The 22,816-nt window shown below is 41.5% G+C and overlaps 1 pseudogene across 1 annotated transcript; it reads right to left on the bottom strand.

Moving 5' to 3' along the window:
• Window positions 1-12,061, bottom strand: LOC309658685 (olfactory receptor 1f45-like; annotated as a pseudogene). The gene has a single exon. The product of its transcript is annotated as an olfactory receptor 1f45-like (transcript).
• Window positions 12,062-22,816: the final 10,755 nt, after the last annotated feature.

Below are 22,816 nucleotides of genomic sequence, written 5' to 3'. Positions count from 1 at the left end.
GATCCCACATGCCGCGGAGCAACTGGGCCCGTGAGCCACAATTGCTGAGCCTGCGCGTCTGGAGCCTGTGCTCCGCAACAAGAGAGGCCGCGATAGTGAGAGACCCGCGCACCGCGATGAAGAGTGGCCCCCGCTTGCCACAACTAGAGAAAGCCCTCGCACAGAAACGAAGACACAACACAGCCATAAATAAATAAATAAATAAATAAAACAAAAAAAAAACCCAGGTTCCCTAATTTGCATTAGAGGAATCAGGCGATGATGGCTGTAGAATTCCCAAGAAGGGTATTTCCTTCTATGTTTACTTCAAATGTGGTGTGAAATAAAATTCATACTTTATGGCAAGACAAGAAAAATTTAACCGTAAAAATTCTCCTCTGCTTTTTGGCCTTGTCTCTCCCCCGAACTGTGCATTGTGTATGTGCATTATTCGTCATCAAACCTCCCCCACTGGCAGGAATACCTGCCGTAAAGAACAACATTCTCCTAGCATCAACCAGAGAACTCCTTCAAAGAGAGCATTTCTTCTTGCGCTTATCAGGGGTCACGTGACCCACCACACTGCCACTTAGATCTGGATTATGTAAACTGTCTATAATACACCTTTTGATGCACAGCCTTCTGTCTCAAAAAAACTTATATAACTGTGTCTTGACTTCTAACAGGTGGAACAGTCCTCAGAGCTTTCTGAGATGCTCTTCCCGGGTTAGAATCCTCAAATTTGGCTCAAATAAAATTTTCCACTTCTTTCTTAAATCAACTGATTAATTTTTCATTGACAGTGGCCACAGAGGGTAATGGGCAAGGAAGAACATCCCAGATGGCAAAACCAGAGACTGCAGTGAACAACAGACAAAGAGGTTTCCCTTCTAGAGCCAAAGAATTTATTCCACTTCATAAGCAGGGAATTCTTAAATAAATTCTGCCCTGTGGGATTTGATCATTATGATGGACCAGTAGCTGGTCTCATATTGTACTTTGGGTGAAGGGAGGGCCAGATAAATAAACTTTTAGTTTAAAAATTATTAGATCATGGGATAAACATTCTGTTCTGCTGAAGAAGACTGTGTATCAGGCAGAGATTTTGAACTCTGAGCTGAAAGCATCACTGGATGGGACTTTAGGTTATCTTCTTCAGGGCAGGGTATAAGTGGATTCTATGGGTGGGGAGAAGCATGCTTTCATGTATTTGGTGGCTGGAGGGATAGAATGTGGACTGCCAGCTCTCCACAAAAATCTACACTCTCCTTTTTCTGTAATGACAGAATCACAGCCTAGCAACATGGCTGGCCACCTATGCCATATTTCCCAGCCTCTCTTGCATCTAGGTATTACCCAGTGTGGAATGTGAAAAGTACATGACACTTCAAGATCAGGGACTTTCTTCCCCTGTGCTCGCTGATTTCTTTCTTCTTCTTTTTTTTAATCTAGAGTTCACAGCTTCAACCCCACAGACAATAATAATGTTCAGGGAAATAGACAAGAAATAAAACATTGGGAACCTAGGTTTTTGATTGATTGAAAGGAGCAGAGTCACCCACTGATATAGAACTCTGACTGTTACATGAGAGGGGAATAAACTACTTTGCTTGAGCCATTACTCTTTCGTTTTATTTTTTTAAAATTATTTATTTATTTGTAGCTGTGTTGGGTCTTCGTTGCTGCCTGCGGGCTTTCTCTAGTTGTGGCGAGCCAGGGTTACTCTTTGTTGTGGTGCATGGGCTTCTCCTTGCAATGGCTTCTCTTGTTGCGGAGCACGGGCTCTAGGTGCAAGGGCTTCAGTAGTTGTGGCACGTGGGCTCAGCTGCTCTGTGGCATGTGGGATCTTCCCGGACCAGGGCTCAAACCCGTGTTCCCTGCATTGGCAGGCGGATTCTTAACCACTGTGCCACCAGGGGGGTCCCCATTATTCATTTAGTCTTTTTTTTTTTTGCAAATGTTATGGATTGAATTACATCACTTTCCCAAATTTATGTGTTGAAATCCTAACCCCTAGTATTCAGAATGTGTCTGTTTTTGCATATAATAGTTAAGATGGGGCCATATTAGAGTAGGGTGAGTTCCTAATCCAAGGTAACTGGTTTCCTTATAAAAAGGGGACATTTGGAGATAGACAGGCCCACAGGGAGGATGCCATGTAAAGATGAAGGCAGATATCTACAAGTCAAGGGACACCAAAGATAGCCAGTAAACCACCAGGAGTGAGGGGAGAGGCATGGGACAGACTCTCCCTTATAGCCTCAGAAGACACCAACCTGTTAACGCCTTGATTTCAGGCTTGTCTCCAGAACTGTAAGACAATAAATTTCTGTTATTTAAGCCACATAGTTTGTGGTATTTTGTTATAGAAGCCCTAATGCAGCAAGTAGGCTATTCATCCTACCTAATACAAAAATTAGTATCAGAAAGGGGGTGTTGCAGTCACAAAAATCAAAAGTCAGTTGCATTAGCTTAGTGAACCTGCTGGTAAGGTCACAAATATTGCAGACTGGATAACTGACCCTCATTATGCCAAAGAACAACAGTTGGTAATGTCATCACCTGCGATCACCTACCTGAAAGCTAGATCATATGTCTACTAAGCCTGTGTTTCTAGAAGTGATGGGAAAGAGTTAGAATGTCACTGTAAGTTGGCTGCTCCTTGCTGCTTTCAGCAAGGAATCACAAGAAAGAGATGCTCTTACACAAGAATTGGCCACTTTTCAAAGTCAGGAACATCACAAGTTTGGAAGAGCCAACAGCTGCCTAGCCCCCTAAATAGTATAAACAAGGATCTTGCCTCCTGCCCAAGGCTATTGTTTCAGATGACCATTAACGGAGAATGACAAAGATGTAGATAGTTCAATGAAGCAAATACTGCAAATTAAGTAGACACAAGAACTCTGGCTAGAAAAGAACACTGAATGTTCTAGCAATGGAACTAGCTAGAAGCAACTAGACAAGATGTCTACTAAGTTTTCTGAAGCAACTATGTTGCTAAAAAATCCGAGTTCAGTCTGCAAAATCTTATGACTTCTGAGCTTTTGTCTTGGGTCTCTTTCTCATAGCAGCTTAACCTGACCCTTAACCCAATGTGGGGCTTGAATCCTGGTCTCTCTGGTTTCCAGAGTACTTCCTTTTAACCATTATGTGTTCTTTAGGCTGCAGTTTAAGTGCCACAAGAACAGGGATTTTGTTTGTCCCCTGCCAGACTCTTGAAAGAGTGTAAATAGTAAACAGTAAATAGTAAAATGTGACAGATGTTCAATAAATATCTGTTGGAAGGATGAGGTAATAAACAAATGAACCAAGAGTGATATGAAGGAACTATCTAAGACTGGGACTGTGCCCGGAAGTTCAGAACAGATGGGCGCTGTATTTGGACAGACATTCCAATGCTGTGGTCACCGAATAAAAACTGGCCCCCTGCTGATGAGGGCCCCCAAGGCGCCCTTCATGTCGTTGTTGCGTAGACTGTAGATGAAGGGGTTCAGCATGGGAGTGACCACGGTGTACATCACTGCAGCGGTTGTGTCCTTCTGGGCCGTATGGGAGGACGTGGGGCTGAAATAAACCCTGATGAGTGTGCCGTAGAACAGGGACACCACAGAGAGATGAGAGCCACAGGTGGAGAAGGCCTTCCACTTGCCTCTGGTGGACGGGATCCTCAACGCAGCAGCAAAGATGTGCGTGTAGGACACCAAGATGCCCAAGAAGGGGGTGATGATGGGCAGGGCGCCCACGGTGTACACCATTGCATTGTTGAGAAAGGTGTCAGAGCATGCGAGCTTCAGCAGAGGGCTGAGGCCACAGAAGAAATGGGGGACCTGGTTGTGGGTGCAGAATGAGAGGCGGGTCAGGAATATCGTGTGGGTCAAGGCATTCCCAAAGGTTGCAGTGCAGGATGCTGCCACCAGGAGGCTACAGAGCTGTGGTATCACGGACGTGGCAGAGTGAAGAGGGTGACAGATGGCCACATGGCGGTCGTAGGTCATGGCGGTCAGCAGGAAGCTGCCGATGCCGGCGAACCACATGAAGAAGAACATCTGGGTCAGGCAGCCAGCCTAAGGAATCCCTTTGTGTCCTGACACGTGATTGGCCAGCATCTTGCAGATGGTGGTGGAGGTGAAGCAAATGTCCACAAAGTCCAGGTTGGCCAGGAAGAAGTACATGGGAGCTGGACGTCGATGGCGATGGCCAGGGTAATGAGCAGGTTCCCCAGTTCTGTGACCAGGTACCTGCTCGGGAAGAGTACGAACAGCAGCTGCCGTTGCTTGGGTTCCTCTGAGAAGCCCAGGAACAGGAACTCAGAGACCAGGGTGAGATTTGCCCCTTCAACCGCCATCCTGAATCAATCAGAAATGACACGGAGGAGCTGTCCAGGGTCCTGGCCAAGGCCAGCCTCTCCTTCGCACCCTGGATCTCATCCCCTCTTGTTAGTTCAGCCATCCATCAGTTCTTCCCACTCCCTCCTGCAACAGGACCCTCCCCCACCATTTGCTGCATCATTTCCATCAGCGAACACACCATTCATTCCCCACAGCCCACCTGCAGGATGTCACCTGGAGCTTGGTGGAGAGCTCCCAAGCACACTGACCATTTCTCACCTCCATCACGTGTATCTCTATGCCCCAAGGATTCATCTGGTCACCAGAGCAGGCTCAGCCTGCACACAGGGTAACATGCAAGTGCTGGGGGTTGGCACCCCAAGAGTGACTTTTGGCCAGTGAGGGACAGGCCTTGTTGGGTGAACGCCCCGGCTTCATCGCTTCTGAGTGAAGCAGTTCTGGGTTGTGTTCTCTCAAGGATCCCTAGAAAGATGACCCCTCAGTTGCCAAGAGTGGGTACCTACTTATCCACACCTCCTTTCTCCAAACACTCATTGGGTCTCCTGGGATTATTTCCCAAATAAACTATTTGCACTCAAGTTCTTGACTCAGAACATGCTTTGGGGAGATTTCAAACTAAAATGCAAGGATTCCAAAAAATCTTCTATTTCTGAAGGAATCCCTTCTTTATCCCAAATACCCCTCCTGCTACAACTCCGCTTTCTCTGCTCCATTAGATTTCATACTCCTCAAAAACATTGCCTGTCCTTGCATGTCAAGAGCAACCTTGACCTCCTATTGCTAATCCAAGGCTAGTATACAGTCAGTATGCACCAGCACACTAGTCCCATTGCTAAAATCTAGAAAGATTTGGCAGAGACTGGAATATACTCTTAAAGAACATCCAAAGAATAGTAAAATTAATGAACAATACAAATTATAATATAGACACACTTTCAAGTTTACTGTTGTTGAATGTTGTAATGAGCTTTGATACATGGACAACATCTGAGAAACATCTGCAAAACTTTTTGTCAGTTTGGCTACTGTCACTGTGAGCAGTGTGGTTGTGTGCTTATAAAATTATCTGTGCTATAGGAGAAGTACCAATTTATCATTACCCTCAAATTTTGAGGTTGGTCCTGGTTTTAAATAGTTAAGATTTACTTTGGTTTTTTATTGTTTGTGCACTGTAGTTTTTGTCTAAGTTGTCAGTGTGCAATGTTCTCATAATTATAAAATCAAAAGTTTACAATAAACATGAAAAGAAAGCATCCAGAATGAAAAGGCAACAAAGCTTGGACAATGTTCCTTTTAAATATTGCTGTATTTGTGGAAGAATAGAAAAGAAATGATATTCACGGTGGATAGCAGTGTTGGAACATCTGATACTTGCAGAAGTTGAGCAACCTCGAACAGTTTTGTTACTGTGTAAGACTCACTGTAAAATGTAACACTTAATTTTGGAATGAAAAACAATTTTTTAAAATAAAAATATGGGTAGTTTATGGTAACAGGTGATATAAGTATTGGGTCCAAGTGCTATTCAAAACCGTTCATTAAAGTTGGAAGTGCTCATACTTAAATATTTCATCTGAATAGCAATCATGTTTTGTTCATTTTGGGCTCAAATAAAGAAAATTTGTAGTGGTCAATGAGGAAAAATGAAAAAATCATCATTATTCAGTGAGACACTAAAAAGTGTTTGAACAACAGAAAGTTATGGGAAAAATTTATGTCAAAGTATTATATGTTGGTAAAGCAGACAGAAAGCATTTAGAAAGGAATACAGGACTTTTAAAACACTAGTGTATGGTTAAAAGTAATTGAGACTTCTCAGATATGAAATAATTAATAGAATTTCAAAAAATGTAATTTTGATGTAGGCATGACATTGCCATTCTGACTCATGCACCTGCTTATGGTAAAACCCATTTACTGGAAAGAGAAAATACCTTTTTGGAAAACTACATCAGGTCAGTAAAATTTCAGCCATTACCAATGAAGTTTCATCAGTGTCACTAACTTTTTTTTCCCAGCAATTTATTTATAAAGTGAAATTCAAGACTGTGAAGGTAGTTTAAGTTTGTTGATCACATGAGATTGTGATTTATTTCAGAACATTTGAAATAAAATTGGAAAAAAGTAAAAAACAGAATTACATTTACTGACTCTGAAACGTGGTCAAATGATGTCTGAGATGATCAGATGGTGTTTTAGAAATGTCTTCTCAATGAAAAATAGTCACATGAAGACCTTCTTGACTTTTATACAGATATAATGTAAATTTGGGATTTCAGGCAAAAGTTACAAAACTTCCTGGACATTTTAATTTGGTTTCATTTAAGTCTCTTTGTTCAGTTATCTCTGGGTGAGTCAAAAAAGATATAATTCAAATGAAACCCTTTAAACATTTTCTGTAAAATTTTCTGTATGCCACCATGCATCCAATAAACACAGAGAGAATAAACCAACATATCTAAAAAGCTGGGGATTGAAATAGTGAAAACAAGAAGAGTATTTGGATCCAGATGGACAACCTGAGGGGCTGGAGCTTGTAAGAGCAGCCTGAAAATCATGTCAAGTCTTGTAAATTCTTCTCAATAAAAATTACGAGAAAGGAGTTAACATTAGAAAATAATTATGTGTGTGCTTTTTTTTTTTTTTTAAGGATTTGGATTTAATAAATGCAGTCCTAACAGGGATATCAATACTTCATTCAGTCTTACAAGAAAGGAATGTTTCAGTTGTTAAAGCTGACAATAATTTGATATATAAAAAGTATTGTTACCAAAGGGGAGGGGGAAGGATAAATTAGGAAACTGGGGTTAACATATGCACGCTACTGTATATAAAAGAGATAATCGGGACTTCCCTGGTGGTCCAGTGGTTAAGACTCCGAGGTCCCAATGCAGGGGCTCCGGGTTCGATCAGCGAACAAAGATGCCACATACCCAACTAAGCCCACGCGATGCAGCTACTGAGCCAGTGCACTCTAGAGCCCACGCACCGCAATGAAGACCCAGCACAGCCAAAATAAATTAATTAAAAAAATAGATAATCAACAAGGACCTACTGTATAGCACAGGGAACTCTACTCAATACTTTGTAATAACGTACATGGGAAAAGAATCTGAAAAAGAATGGATGTATGTATAACTGAATCACTTTGCTGTACACCTGAAATTAACACAACATTGTAAATCAACTATACTCTAATATAACATAAAAAATTAAAAAAAAGAAAACAAATTTATACTTTCCAGAAAAAAATAAATAAAAAGTATTGAACACTTGCAAATAAAGAAAACGATGAAAGAGAAATGTAAGATAATTATAGAAATTATATGCCATTTGAAAACCAACAAAATAAATATCAATCCCAGGTGTGGGATGGAAACTCTTAGGGGGTCCTCTACTAACTCTTATGAAAATGAATTTGTTGTTTGAGGACAAGGTAAACTTATTGAATCCTAGAAGTTGATCGAAGTATATCCATGAAGCTCTGTGGAACAAATATTAATAAAATTAAGCTGATCAAATAAATAGGACAATTAAACCATTCCTAGGACTTAATCGCACAGAGGGGTATTGAATATATAAAAATCTCAGACAGGGTTATGAGAGCTAGGACTTTGCTTTTAATTTTAATTCTGTTAGTTTAGTAGAAACTAAGAGAAGACTCAGCACCTTGCACAATGCTATTGACATTAACAGAAAAGCGTTATTTTTTTAAAGCTGCAAGAGACCTAGTGACAATCACCTTCAAATCTGTCCCTCCCTTCTCATTTCTGATCTCATCTCCTGTGCTCATTCTGGTTTCTTTGATGGTCCTTGAATAATCCAGAGATGCTCCTGCCTCAGGGCCTTTGCACTTGCTGTTCCCTCTGCTTAGAATACTCTTTCCCCCATATATTCATATAGCTCTTATTTCTACTTCTGGCCCCTATGATAATATTTCCATTAATCAGGTAGGAGGAGCTTTTACAAAAGTAAATGCGATCTTGTCCTTCACATAGTACTTTCCTCCCAGTAATATTTGGAGTAAAATTCCAAATCCTGGTGCAACTGCTATGGAAAACAAATGGAGTTTCCTCAAATATTAAAAATAGAACTACCATATGATCTGGCAATTCCACTTCTTTTATTTCCTTATATCCAAAGGAAATAAAAATGGGACATTGAAGAGATACCTGCATCCTCATGTTCATTGCAGCATTGTTTACAATAGTTGAGATATGGAAACAATGGAAAAATGGATAAAGAAGATGTGGTTTTATATATATGCAATGAATGGATAAAGAAGCTGTGGTTTTATATAATATTCATATAATATATATATGAATATTATTCAACCATGAGAAAGAAGGAAATCCTGCCATTTGCGACAACATGGATATACCTTGAGGGCCTTATGCTAAGTGAAATAAGCCAGACAGGGAAAGACAAATACTGCATGGTATCAACTGTATATGGAATCTTAAAAAAAAAAAAAAAAAGTGAAAAAAAATGTCGAATTCTACAAAGTCTAGATCCTGCTCACCTCCCCCATCTCTATTTATATCACTGTCTCCCAGCCACGCAGGTCTCTTTGTCCAAGATTGGTTCTACCTCAGGACCTTTGCACTTGCTGTTTCCTCTGCCTCAAATGTTCTTCCTTCAGGACTTTGCTCCAGCTTTCAAGAACGTCTCAAATCCTTCCCTCTCCTATAGCTCAGCACACAGTGGCTGCTCAATCCTCTGTCCTCTAATGACTTGTGTTCTCTGGACCTGGAGAGGAACCTTCTCTCTGGGTCCCTCTGCCTGCTGCCCTGTTTCTCTCCTCCCCTACCCAGGAAGTCTACACTCCCTGTCTCACTTCCTTGTTGATTCATTGACCCCTTTTTGGGCATCTTCACTGAGGCGTTCCCCAAGCTGTGGACAGGAATTCTGAGATGATGACAGAGTCCCCCTCCCAACCCAGCGATTCCACCACAGAGGAATTCTCTTGAAGGTGCACCGTGAGGCATGTTCAAGGAGGTTTGGAAAGAGAAGCATCCATCCACGATAAGGGCGCATCCATCAAATATGATGCTCCCATTTGGTAGATGCTTCTAGTCACAGAAATGGAACAAATGTGGAATGGCTTGCACCAACCTGGACGAATCTCAAAAGCTTGAGAAAACAATCATAGAAGTATGTGTCCAGAATATTGCCATTTATGTAAAGTTTAAAAACATGCAGCACAATTCTATACAGTATATTGTTGGTGGACACATCCTGTGTAGTAAAGACGAAAAATGTGCATGGGATTGATAAACACTTGATGTAGGATGTTGGCTATCTCGGGGCGGGGGGTGGGGAGAGACGGAGGAAAACGAGGGCATGGGAGTGGAGAGTTGTACTTGACGTTTTACTTCTTATGTTGAATGATGACTATAGCTGTGTTCCAACTTGAATTATGATCTGTGCTTTTTTGCGTGCCTGAAATATTGTGTGCACGCACACACACACACATCATGGTCCCCACCTATCCTCAAGGAACTCACTAGGAGAGAGAGGGCCGGATGGGTGGGCAAGTAAATGATGGATACCACCCCATTCTCTGGTCAGGATCACTGTGTCCCTCGAGCTTCCATCCTGAGGGTACAGATACACCTCTTGGGTGTTCATCTTTGCCGAGCCCCCCCAGATTGGTTCTACCCTTTATCAAACCTAGGTCGGTGTCTACCCTCAATCCTGTTCCTCTGCTGTACCTGAGCTTAGCAGTGACCCTGCTGATTGCCTGGTCACCTGGGCCAGAGATCTGGTGGCAGCCAATCTCCTTCAGCCCCATTCGCTGCATGCTGACAGTTTTACCTTGCCCCCTCTCTTCTTCCTTACCCCTCCTCTCCTTCCCAGCACCCTACCAGATTCTCATCTTGTCACTCTGAGATTTCAAACCCATCCCTTCTCTGGTCTCTCTGGCTCCAGGCTTGCTTTTCTGGTTCAACCTCTGCGATGGCCGCCACCAGGGTGAAATGACCAACCTTTCCTTTGCTTTAAATCCTGCATTGGCTCCCTATCGCCCTGCTACTAACAGCTAACATTTCTTACATGCTTCCTGTGCACCTGACACCATGACAAGGCGTTCTACGTGCTTCCTCTTACTTAATCTTCTAAGATAGGCACTCTTACCTCCACTTATAGGATGAGGAGTCTTGGAGAGAATAATCCACTACCCAGTATCTCACAGCCTTTCTTGTTCCAAAGCTCCTAAAATTCTGCCATGCAGGACCCAGAAGCTGGAACCTCTTAGCAGGGCTTGCACACACAGGGTGCTTCCCGTTTTATTTGTACTCGTTATACAGACAAATGAACCGAGGTTCAGAGAGGCAAAGTCACTTCCCCAAGGTCACACAGCAGGCCTGGCTGGCGATGTGCAGACCCCAGCTTGCTATTTTCTTCTCCTGTCTGCTTCCCTCTCTCCCCACTAACCTATGGAAGGTGTCCCCTCTGGCCTTGGAGATATTTGGCAGGAGGTGACACAGTTTTTGCTGGGAGAGTTTCCTGGGCTGCGTGCAACGTGGAGGAAGGTCTTTGGCCCCACAGAAGGGAGCACGAGACCTGGCAGAGCCCAATTTACCCCTCCATCCTTGCACCTCAGGCTCAGTCCCTCATGTCTTGTTAGGTCACCAGCTAATTTTCCGCTCCACACTCTGTCCCTGCTGGCTTGTCTCTTTGGGGAGAAGGGCGACCACATCTTGTTCTGGGCTTTTCCCTTTACTCCTGAGCTCAGGGTCATGGGGACTCTGGGCCTCTTTGGGGGACCTCTCTGCAGGGCCTGGCCCAGAGGAATTCCCCCAGCTCTGGGGGACCTGCCTAACCACTGGATTGTGTCTCTGGCTCCCTACTGCTGGGAGCAATGTTTTGCAAACATTACTTCTTAATTGAGGTGAGATTCACATGACTTAAAATTAACCATTTAAAAGTGAACAATTCAGTGGCATTTAGCACATTCACAATGTAGGGCAGCCGCCACCTCTGTTTGTTCCAAAGCATTCTCACCCTCCTACAAGGAAACATCATGCCCATCAGCAGTCACTCCCCGTTTCCCGTCCCCCAGCCTCGAATCCGTCTCTATGAATTTATCTATTCTGGACATTTCATATAAAAGGAATCATACAATGTGTGACCTTCTGTGACTGACTTCCTTCACTCAGCATAATGTTTTTGAGGTTCATCTACATTGTAGCATGTGCCAATGCTTCATTCCTTCTTTTTTTTTTTTAACATCTTTATTGGAGTATAATTGCTTTACAATGTTGTGTTAGTTTCTGCTGTATAACAAAGTGAATCAGCTATATGTATACATATATCCCCATATCCCCTCCCTCTTACATCTCCCTTACAACCTCCCTATCCCACCCCTCTAGGTGGTCACAAAGCACCGAGCTGATCTCCCTGTGCTATGCGGCTGCTTCCCACTAGCTATCTATTTTACATTCGGTAGTGTATATATGTCCATGCCACTCTCTCACTTCATCCCAGCTTCCCCTTCCCCTTCCCCATGTCCTCAAGTCCATTCTCTATGTCTGCATCTTTATTCCTGTCCTGTCCCTAGGTTCTTCAGAACCATTTTTTTTTTAGATTCCATATATATGTGTTAGCATATGGTATTTGTTTTTCTCTTTCTGACTTACTTCACTCTGTATGACAGACTCTAGGTCCATCCACCTCACTACAAATAACTCAATTTCATTCCTTTTTATGGCTGAGTAATATTCCATTGTATATATGTGCCACATCTCCTTTAGCCATTCATCTGTCGATGGACATTTCCATGTCCTGGCTATTGTAAATAGTGCTGCAATGAACATTGTGATACATGTCTCTTTTTGAATTATGGTTTTCTCAGGGTATATGCCCAGTAGTGGGATTGCTGGGTCATACTGTAGTTCTATTTTTAGTTTTTAAGGAACCTCCATACTGTTCTCTGTACTGGCTGTATCAATTTACATTCCCACCAACAGTGCAAGAGAGTTCCCTTTTCTCCAGACCCTCTCCAGCATTTATTGTTTGTGGATTTTTTGATGATGGCCATTCTGACCAGTGTGAGGTGATACCTCATTGTAGTTTTGATTTGCATTTCTCTAATGATTAGTGATGTTGAGCATCCTTTCATGTGTGTGTTGGCAATCTGTATATCTTCTTTGGAGAAATGTCTATTTAGGTCTTCTGCCCATTTTTGGATTGGGTTGTTTGTTTTTTTGATATTGAGCTGCATGAGCTGCTTGTATATTTTGGAGATTAATCTTTTGCCAGTTGCTCATTTGCAAATATTTTCTCCCATTCTGAGGGTTGTCTTTTTGTCTTGTTTATGGTTTCCTTTGCTGTGCAAAAGCTTTGAAGTTTCATTAGGTCCCATTTGTTTATTTTTGTTTTTATTTCCAAAACAAGGATGGGTCAAAAACAATCTTGCTGTGATTTATGTCATAGAGTGTTCTGCCTATGTTTTCCTCTAAGAGTTTGATAGTGTCTGGCCTTACAATTAGGTCTTTAATCCATTTTGAGTTTACTTTTGTGTATGGTGTTAGGGAGTGTTCTAATTTCATTCTTTTACATGTAGCTGTCCAGTTTTCCCAGAACCACTTATTGAAGAGGCTGTCTTTTCTCCACTGTATATGCTTGCCTCCTTTATCAAAGATAAGGTGGCCATATGTGCATGGGTTTATCTCTGGGCTTTCTATCCTGTTCCATTGATCTATGTTTCTGTTTTTGTGCAAGTACCATACTCTCTTGATGGCTGTAGTTTTGACGTATAGTCTGAAGTCAGGGAGCCTGATTCTCCAGCTCCATTTTTCTTTCTCAAGATTGCTTTGGCTACTCGGGATCTTTTGTGTTTCCATACAAATTGTAAATTTTTTGTTCTAGTTCTCTGAAAAATGACATTGGTAGTTTGTTAAGGATTGCATTGAATCTGTAGATTGCTTTGGGTAGTACAGTCATTTTCACAATGTTGATTCTTCCAATCCAAGAACATGGTATATCTCTCCATCTGTTTGTTTCATCTTTAATTTCTTTCATCAGTGTCTTATAGTTTTCAGCATGCAGGTCTTTTGTCTCCTTAGGTAGGTTTATTCCTAGGTATTTTATTCTTTTTGTTGCAATGGTAAATGGGAGTGTTTCCTTAATTTCACTTTCAGATTTTTCATCATTAGTGTATAGGAATGCCAGAGATTTCTGTGCATTAATTTTGTATCCTGCTACTTTACCAAATTCATTGATTAGCTCTAGTAGTTTTCTGATAGCATCTTTAGGATTCTCTATGTATAGTATCATTTCATCTGCAAAGAGTGACAGTTTTACTTCTTCTTTTCCAATTTGGACTCCTTTTATTTCTTTTTCTTCTCTGATTGCTGTGGCTAACACTTCCAAAATTATGTTGAATAATAGTGGTGAGAGTGGGCAACCTTGTCTTGTTCCTGATCTTAGAGGAAATGGTTTCAGTTTTTCACCATTGAGAACGATGTTGGCTGTGGGTTTGTCATATATGGCCTTTACTATGTTGAGGTAGGTACCCTCTATGCCTATTTTCTGGGGAGTTTTTATCATAAATGGGTGTTGAATTTTGTCGAAAGCTTTTTCTGCATCTATTGAGGTGATCATATGGTTTTTCTCCTTCAATTTGTTAATATGGTTTATCACATTGATTGATTTGTGTATATTGAAGAATCCTTGCATTCCTGGGATAAACCCCACTTGATCATGATGCATGATCCTTTTAATGTGCTGTTGGATTCTGTTTGCTAGTATTTTGTTGAGGATTTTTGCATCCATGTTCATCAGTGTTATTGGCCTGTAGTTTTCTTTTTTTGTGGCATCTTTGTCTGGTTTTGGTATCAGGGTGATGGTGGCCTCATAGAATGAGTTTTGGAGTGTTCCTCCCTCTGTTATATTTTGGAAGAGTTTGAGAAGGATAGGTGTTTGCTCTTCTCTAAATGTTTGATAGAATTCACCTGTGAAGCCATCTGGTCCTGGGCTTTTGTTTGTTGGAAGATTTTAAATCATAGTCTCAATTTCAGTGCTTGTGATTGGTCTGTTTATATTTTCTATTTCTTCCTGGTTCAGGCTCAGAAGGTTGTGCTTTTTTAAGAATTTGTTCATTTCTTCCAGATTGTCCATTTTCTTGGCATATAGTTCCTTGTAGTAGTATCTTATGATCCTTTGTATTTCTGTGGTGTCAGCTGTAACTTCTCCTTTTTCTTTTCTAATACTGTTTATTTGAGTCTTCTTCCTTTTTTTTTGGATGAGTCTGGCTAATGGTTTATTAATTTTGTTTATTTTCTCAAAGAAGCAGCTTTTAGTTTTATTGATCTTTGTTATTGTTTCCTTCATTTATTTCTGATCTGATCTTTATGATTTGTTTCCTTCTGCTAACTTAGGGTTTTTTTTTGTTCTTCTTTCTCTAATTGTTTTAGGTGTAAGCTTAGGTTGTTTATTTGAGATTTTTCTTGCTTCTTGAGGTAGCATTGTATTGCTATAAACTTCCTTCTTCGAGCTGCTTTTGCTGCATCCCATAGGTTTTGGGTCGTCGTGTTTTATTGTCATTTGTTTCCAGGTATTTTTGATTTCCTTGTTGACTTCTTCAGTGATCTCTTGGTTATTTAATAGCATATCATTTAGCCTCCATGTGTTTGTATTTTTTACAGTTTTTTTTCCCTGTAATTGATATCTAGTCTCATAGCGTTGTGGACAGAAAAGACACTTGTTACAATTTCAAAAAGGTACTTGTTACAATTTCAATTTTCTTAAATTTACCAAGGCTTGATATGTGACCCAAGATATGATCTATCCTCAAGAATGTTCCATGAGCACTTGAGAAGACAGTGTATTCTGTTGTTTTTAGATGGAATGTCTTATAAATATCAATTAAGTCCATCTTGTGTCATTTAAAGCTTGTGTTTCCTTATTTATTTTCATTTTGGATGATCTGTCCATTGGTGAAAGTGGAGTGTTAAAGTCCCCTACTATGATTGTGTTACTGTTGATTTCCTCTTTTATAGCTGTTAGCATTTGCCTTATGTATTGAGGTGTTCCTATGTTGGGTGCATATATAGTTATAATTGTTATTTCTTCTTCTTAGATTGATCCCTTGATCGTTCTGTAGCATTCTTCCTTGTCTCTTATGACCTTCTTTATTTTAAAATCTATTTTATCTGATATGAGTATTGCTACTCCAGCTTTCTTCTGATTTCCATTTGCATGGAATATCTTTTTCTATCCCCTCTCAGTCTGTATATGTCCCTAGGTCTGAAGTGGGTCTCTTGTAGAAAGCATGTACGGATCTTGTTTTTGTATTCATTCAGCCAGTCTATGTCTTTTGGTTGGAGCATTTAATTCATTCACATTTAAGGTAATTATTGATATGTATGTTCCTCTTACCATTTTCTTAATTGTTTTGGGTTTGTTTTTGTAGGTCTTTTCCTTCTCTTGTGCTTCCTGCCTAGAGAAGTTCCTTTAGCATTTGTTGTAAAGCTGATTTGGTGGTGCTGAATTCTCTTAACTTTTGTTTATCTGTAAAGGTTTTAATTTCTCCATCAAATCTGAATGAGATCCTTGCTGGGTAGAGTCATCTTGCTTGTAGGTTTTTCCCTTTCATCACTTTAAATATGTCCTGCCAGTCCCTTCTGGCTTGCAGAGTTTCTGCTGAAAGATCAGCTGTTAACCTTATGGGGATTCCCTTGTATGTTATTTGTTGCTTTTCCCTTGCTGCTTTTAATATTTTTTCTTTGTATTTAATTTTTGATAGTTTAATTAATATGTGTGTTGGTGTGTTTCTCCTTGGATTTATCCTGTATGGGACTCTCCGCACTTCCTGGACTTGATTGACTCTTTCCTTTCCCACGTTAGGGAAGTTTTCAACTATAATCACTTTAAATATTTTCTCAGACCCTTTCTTTTTTCTTCTTCTTCTGGGACCCCTATAATTTGAATGTTGGTGCATTTAATGTTGTCCAGAGGTCTCTGAGACTGTCCTCAGTTCTTTTCATTCTTTTTTCTTTATTCTGCTCTGTGGTAGTTATTTCCACTATTTTATCTTCCAGGTCACTTATCCGTTCTTCTGCCTAGTTATTCTGCTATTGATTCCTTCTAGAGAATTTTAAATTTCATTTATTGTGTTGTTCATCATTGTTTGTTTGCTCTTTAGTTCTTCTAGACCCTTGTTAAATGTTTCTTGTATATTCTCTATTCTATATCCAAGATTTTGGATCATCTTTACTATCATTACTTTCAATTCTTCTTCAGGTAGACTGCCTATTTCCTCTTCATGTGTTTGGTCTGGTGGGTTTTTACCTTGCTCCTTCATCTGCTGCATGATTCTCTGTCTTCTCATTTTTTTAACTTACTGTGTTTGGGGTCTCTTTTTCGCAGGCTGCACCTTTGTAGTTCCTGTTGTTTTGGGTGTCTGTCCCCAGGGGGTGAGGCTTGTTCAGTGGGTTGTGTAGGCTTCCTGGTGGAGGTGACTGGTGCCTGTGTTCTGGTGGATGAGGCTGGATCTCGTCTTTCTAGTGTGCAGATCCGTATCTGGTGGTGTGTTTTGGGGTGTCTGTGAACTTAGTATAATTTTAGGCAGCCTCTCTGCTAATGTGTAGGGTTGTGTTCCTGTCTTGCTAGTTGTTTGGCATGGGGTGTCCAGCACTGGAACTTGATGGCCATTGAGTGGAGCTGGGTCTTAGCGTTGAGATGGAGATCTCTGGGAGAGCTCTCACCAATTGATATTACTTGGGACCAGGAGGTCTCTGGTGGTCCAATGTCCTGAACTTGGCTCTCACACCTCAGAGGCTGAGGCCTGACACCAGGCTGGAGCACCAAGATCCTGTCAGCCACACGGCTCAGAAGAAAAGGGAGTAAAAAGAAAGAAAAAAAAGTAAAATATTAAAAAAAATTATCAAAATAAAAAAAATAAAAAAAGAAGAGTGCAACCAAACCAATAAACAAATCCACCAATGATAACAAGCACTAAAAACTAAACAAAGATAAACATAAAAATCAGAAACAAGTCATTCGCAGATAGCAAACCCCAAGTCTGCATTTGCTCCCAAAGTCCATGGCCTAAATTTTGGGATGATTCGGTGTCTAGTCAGGTATTTCACAGATGCAGGGTACATCAAGTTTATTGTGGGGATTTAATCCGCTGCTCCTGAGGCTGCATGGAGAAATTTCCCTTTCTCTTCTTTGTTCGTACAACTCCTGGGGTTCAGCCTTGGATTTGACTTCACCTCTGCATGTAGGTTCCCCTCAGGCATCTGTTCCCCACCTAGACAGGCAGGGGTTAAAGAAGCGGCCGATTAGGGTACTCTTGCCCACTCAGGCCAGGGGTTGGGAGGGGTAAGGTAGTCATAACTGGAATGCGGTATGAGCCTGCAGCAGCAGAGGTTGGCGTGACATTGCACCAGCCTGAGGCGCGCCGTGCGTTCTCCGGGGAAGTTGTCCCCGGATCACGGGACCTTGGCAGTGGCAGGCTGTGCAGGCTCCCGGGAGGGGAGGTGTGGAGAGTGACCTGTGCTCGCACACAGGCTTCTTGGTGGCGGCAGCAGCAGCCTTAGCGTCTCCTGCCCGTCTCTGGGGTCCTCGCTGATAGCCACGGCTTGCGCCCATCTCTGGAGCTCGTTTAGGCGGCTCTCTGAATCCCCTCTCCTCCCGTACCACCGAAACAAAGAGACAAGAAAAAGTCTTTTGCCTCTTGGCACGTCCAGACTTGTTCCCGGACTCCCTCCCGGCTAGCTGTGGTGCACTAATCCCTTCAGGCTGTGTTCACGCCGCCAACCCCAGTCCTCTCCCTGCGATCCAACCGAAGCCCGAGCCTCAGCTCCCAGCCCCGCCCGCCCCGGCGGCTGAGCAGACAAGCCTCTCGGGCTGGTGAGTGCTGCTTGGCACCGATCCTCTGTGCGGGAATCTCTCCTCTTTGCCCTCCGCACCCCTGTGGCTGCGCTCTCCTCCGTGGCTCCGAAGCTCCCCACCTCCGCCACCTGCAGTCTCTGCCCGCGAAGGGGCTCCTAGGGTGTGGAAACCTTTCCTCCTTCACAGCTCCCTCCCACTGGTGCAGGTCCCATCCCTATTCTTTTGTCTCTGTTTTTTCTTTTTTCTTGTGCCCTAGCCAGGTACGTGGGGAGTTTCTTGCCTTTTGGGAGGTCTGACGTCTTCTGCCAGCATTCAGTAGGTGTTCTGTAGGAGGTGTTCCACGTGTAGATGTATTTTTGATGTATTTCTGGGGAGGAAGGTCATCTCCACGTCTTACTCCTCCACCATCTTGAAGGCTCCCTTCATTCCTTTTTATGGCCGAGTAGTATTCCATTGTATGAATGGACCACACTTTGTTTATCCATTCACCCATTGATGGATGTTGGGTAGTTTTGTTACAGCAGAGAATTAGCTAGTTATGAGCAGAGAAATGGGGGCAGGGGCCAGGTGGCAGGAAATCACATATCTTGTAAACATCGGGGATCCATATCCAGACAAAGGAAAGCAGGAACCTCCAGACTGACAGGAAGGCACACATTTTGGGTGATAAGTGTCTGGGTAGCAGACAAAGAAAGGGGGAAAGAGGGAATCTCCTGCGTCCGAATGTAACCTTTTGCTCAGTATGCTCTCATTACAATAAAATTAGCCTTACGGATAAGAAGTACCCATCCTGCACCAACACCACAACACTTCTGATCTAAGCTAAATAAGGGACAAAAATCCCTCCTCCCCTCGGGAAGATGGAGTTGGGATGAAAATCAGGGAATACGACCCCCAAAGTCCTCCTTCCCCAGTGAATATTCTGCCCCTTCATTTGTATGCCCCTCATAACTGGCTTGCCAAAGAAACCCAGCTCCTCACCTGTCTGCCCGCTCTCCCTCTGAGAGCATATCCTTGCTTCAATAATCTCTCACTTTACTTTCTTTACCTTTCTGCTTCATCTCCGAATTCTTTTGCGATGAAGAAAGAACCTTAAATTCACCGGGAACAGTTTCCACCTTTGGGCTACTGTGAATTGTGCTGCTATGAACACTGGCTTACAAGTATCTGTCGGAGCCCTTGTTTTCAGTTCTTTTGGGTACGTTCCTAGGACCAGGACTGCTGGGTCAGGTAGCAATTTCTTCCACATTTTAGCTATTGTAAATAATGCTGCTATGAAATAGAGACAGACGTAGAGAACAAACGTATGGACACCAAGGGGGGAAAAGGGGGTGGGATGAATCGGGAGATTGGGATTGACGTATGTACACTAACTAATATGTATAAAATGGATAACTAATGAGAACCTGCTCTATAGCACAGGAAACACGACTCTGCTGTACAGTAGAAACTAACACAACATTGTAAAAAACTACACCCCATTTAAAAAAAAATAATGCTGCTATGAACATGGGTGTACAAATATCTCTTCAAGACACTGCTTTCACTTCCTTTGGGTATATATACGCAGAAGTAGAATTGCTGGGTCATATGTTAATTCTATTTTTAATTCTGTTTGCCACAGTGGCTGTACCAATTTCCATTTCCACCGGCCGTGCACAAGGGTACCAATTTCTCCATATTCTCACTAACACTTGTCATCTGTCTTTTTTATTATGACCATCTTAATGGGGGTGAAGTGGTATCTTACTGTGGTTGACTTGCATTTCCATGATGAATAATCATTTTGAGCATCTTTTATGTTCCAAATATTTTAGAACTTGCATATCTATTGGTAAAACATATTTGAGCACATACCCCCACTATACATATATTTACTTAAAAGCTAAATATCACACCACGGTAGTAGCATTGTCAACATAAAACATGTCTCCCAAATTTAAGTTAAAAGGAGAAGCTATTAGGATGAAATAAACTTTTGGTTGTTTCCAAACCACCCTAACAGTAACACTAATAGTAGCTAATACTTCAAGTTACCCTGAGGCAGAGTTCATGATTAAGGGTCATGGATAGAAATCCTTATCACAAATATGCTTTTTGACAGTTGAAGAATGTTTGACTATTTCTAATCACAACTGATTTCTTTGTCTAACATAGAGGATAGACATTTTAGGGGTCAATGCGTCTCCACCAACATTTTTTGATTGGCATTAGGGTCAACCTGTGGTCTTTTATGTCACAGGAGTTATTTTTGATGACTGATTGAGAGAAACATAGATAATACAACCTGTAGGTCTACCAATCTTGGCACATAGAAACTGCGTTATGCATACCAAAATCAGCTGAAAGCTTAGAGTCACTCTAGCAAAATAGAGAATGTTAGTAAAGTTCATATTATTTTTTAAAATATTTATTTATTTATTTTGGCTGTGTTGGGTCTTCTTTGCTGCACGTGGGCTTTCTCTAGTTGGGGCGAGCGGGGGCTACTCTTCGTTGCAGTGCCCAGGCTTCTCATTGACATGGCTTCTCTTGTTGAGGAGCACGGGCTCTAGGTGCACGGGCTTCAGAAGTTGTGGTGCGCAGGCTCAGTAGCTGCGGCTTGCTGGCTCTAGAGCGCAGGCTTAGTAGTTGTGGCGCAAGGGTTTAATTGCTCCGTGGCATGTGGGATCTTCCCGGACCAGGGATCAAACCCGTGTCCGCTGCATTGGCAGGCAGATTCTTAACCACTGTGCCACCAGGGAAGCCCTACTTTTATTTTTTAAAACCTTTTTATTTTGAAATAATTTTAGACCCACATGAAGTGGAAAGCATAATATAGAGAGGTCCAGTGTATCCTTCACTCAGCTTCCCCCAATAAAAACTTCTTACAATTATATAATTATATATATTTATATATAATATATTTAAATATAATTATGCATTATGTATTTATATATAAATATTATGTGTAGTTACATGATTACAGACGATTATAAAAACCAGGACATTAACATCGACACTATTAACTAAAAAACCTTACTTGGAGTTCACCAATTATAATATTCACTCAATTGCTTTGAAACACTCGGTGAAATTTTGTCGCTTGTGTAGATTCATGTAACCACACCGCAGTCAGGATACAGAACAGTTCCATCACCCAGAGAAACTCCCTCATGCTGCCCCTTTGTAGTCAACATTCCCACCCTTTCCTAACTCTTGGCAACCATAATCTGGCAATCATAGCCCCCACAATTCTGTCATTCTGAGAATGTTATGTAAATAATATTATACAGCATGCGACCTTTTGAGATTGGTTTCTTTTACTCAGCAAATACCCTAGAGAACCATCCAGGCTGTCATATGTTATCAATAGTCCGTTCCTTTTTAGTACTGAGTAGCATTCCATTGTATGGATGAACTGCTGTTTGTACAGACATTCACCAGTTTAAGGGCATTTAAGTTGTTTCCAGCTTTTGGCTATTACAAATAAAGCTGCTCTGAATATTCATGTACACAGGTATTCATTTCTCCAGGGTAAATACCTAGGAGTAAGACTTCTGGGTTATATGGTAAGTGTAAGTCTATAAGAAGCTGTCAAACTCTTTTCCATACCATTTTGCATTCCCGCCAGTAATGTAGGAGAGTTCTGGTTACTCTGCATCCTTGTTAACACTTGCTCTTGTCAGTGTTTTTATTTTAGCCTTTCTGATAGGTGTGTAGTGGCATCTTATTGTGGCCTTAATTTTTATTTCCCTAATGGTTAATAATGTTGAACATCTTTCAGGTCCTTCTTTGTATACCCTCTTTGGTGAAGTGTACAAGTGTTCATGTCTTTTGTCCGTTCTCTAATTACTGTTATTTTAAAAGTTTTTGGAAGATAAAAATGAATGTAAATGGAAGCTCTTCAGTTTTCCTACATTCAGGGCCACTATACAGCACAATTCCCCAGCATTATCGTACATCTGCAGGAATTCTTGCAAACGCAGCCCTCCGAACCCACAAATAACTTTCCAACTTAATGACATTTTGCAGGAATGTTAAAGACAAGAATGAATGAAGTTGACATCCTGCTAGTTTAAAAGACAGTTCATTCAAATATTTATTGATTTTGATTTTTCAGCCTTGCTTTTATGTTTTCCGTCATCAAACTGTGCGGTTTAAAATTTTTTCTTCCAGTTCTTGGAGCATTTTCCAAGACTTCTGGAAAACGTACATGATCAGCAGTGTACTGGCGCCCCCCAGCGTCCGAACTGATCATGGTGTATGATCTTTTTAATGTGCAACTGGATTCTGTTTGCTAGTATTTTGTTGAGGATTTTTGCATCTATGTTCATCAATGATATTGGCTTGTAGTTTTCTTTCTTTGTGACATCTTTGTCTGGTTTTGGTATCAGCGTGATGGTGGCCTTGTAGCATGAATTTGGGGGTGTTCCTCCCTCTGCTATATTTTGGAAGAGTTTGAGAAGGATAGGTGTTAGTTCTTCTCTAAATGTTTCATAGAATTCGCCTGTGAAGCCATCTGGTTCTGGGCTTTTGTTTGTTGGAAAATTTTTAATCATAGTCTCAATTTCGGTGCTTGTGAATGATCTGTTTATATTTTCTATTTCTTCCTGGTTCAGTCTCGGAAGGTTGTGCTTTTCTAAGAATTTGTCTATTTCTTCCAGGTT

The sequence above is a fragment of the Balaenoptera physalus genome (genome assembly GCF_965194825.1).
Source record: "Balaenoptera physalus genome assembly, chromosome: 3".
Lineage (NCBI taxonomy): Eukaryota > Metazoa > Chordata > Mammalia > Artiodactyla > Balaenopteridae > Balaenoptera > Balaenoptera physalus.
This window is presented reverse-complemented; position numbering and strand designations above follow the sequence as displayed.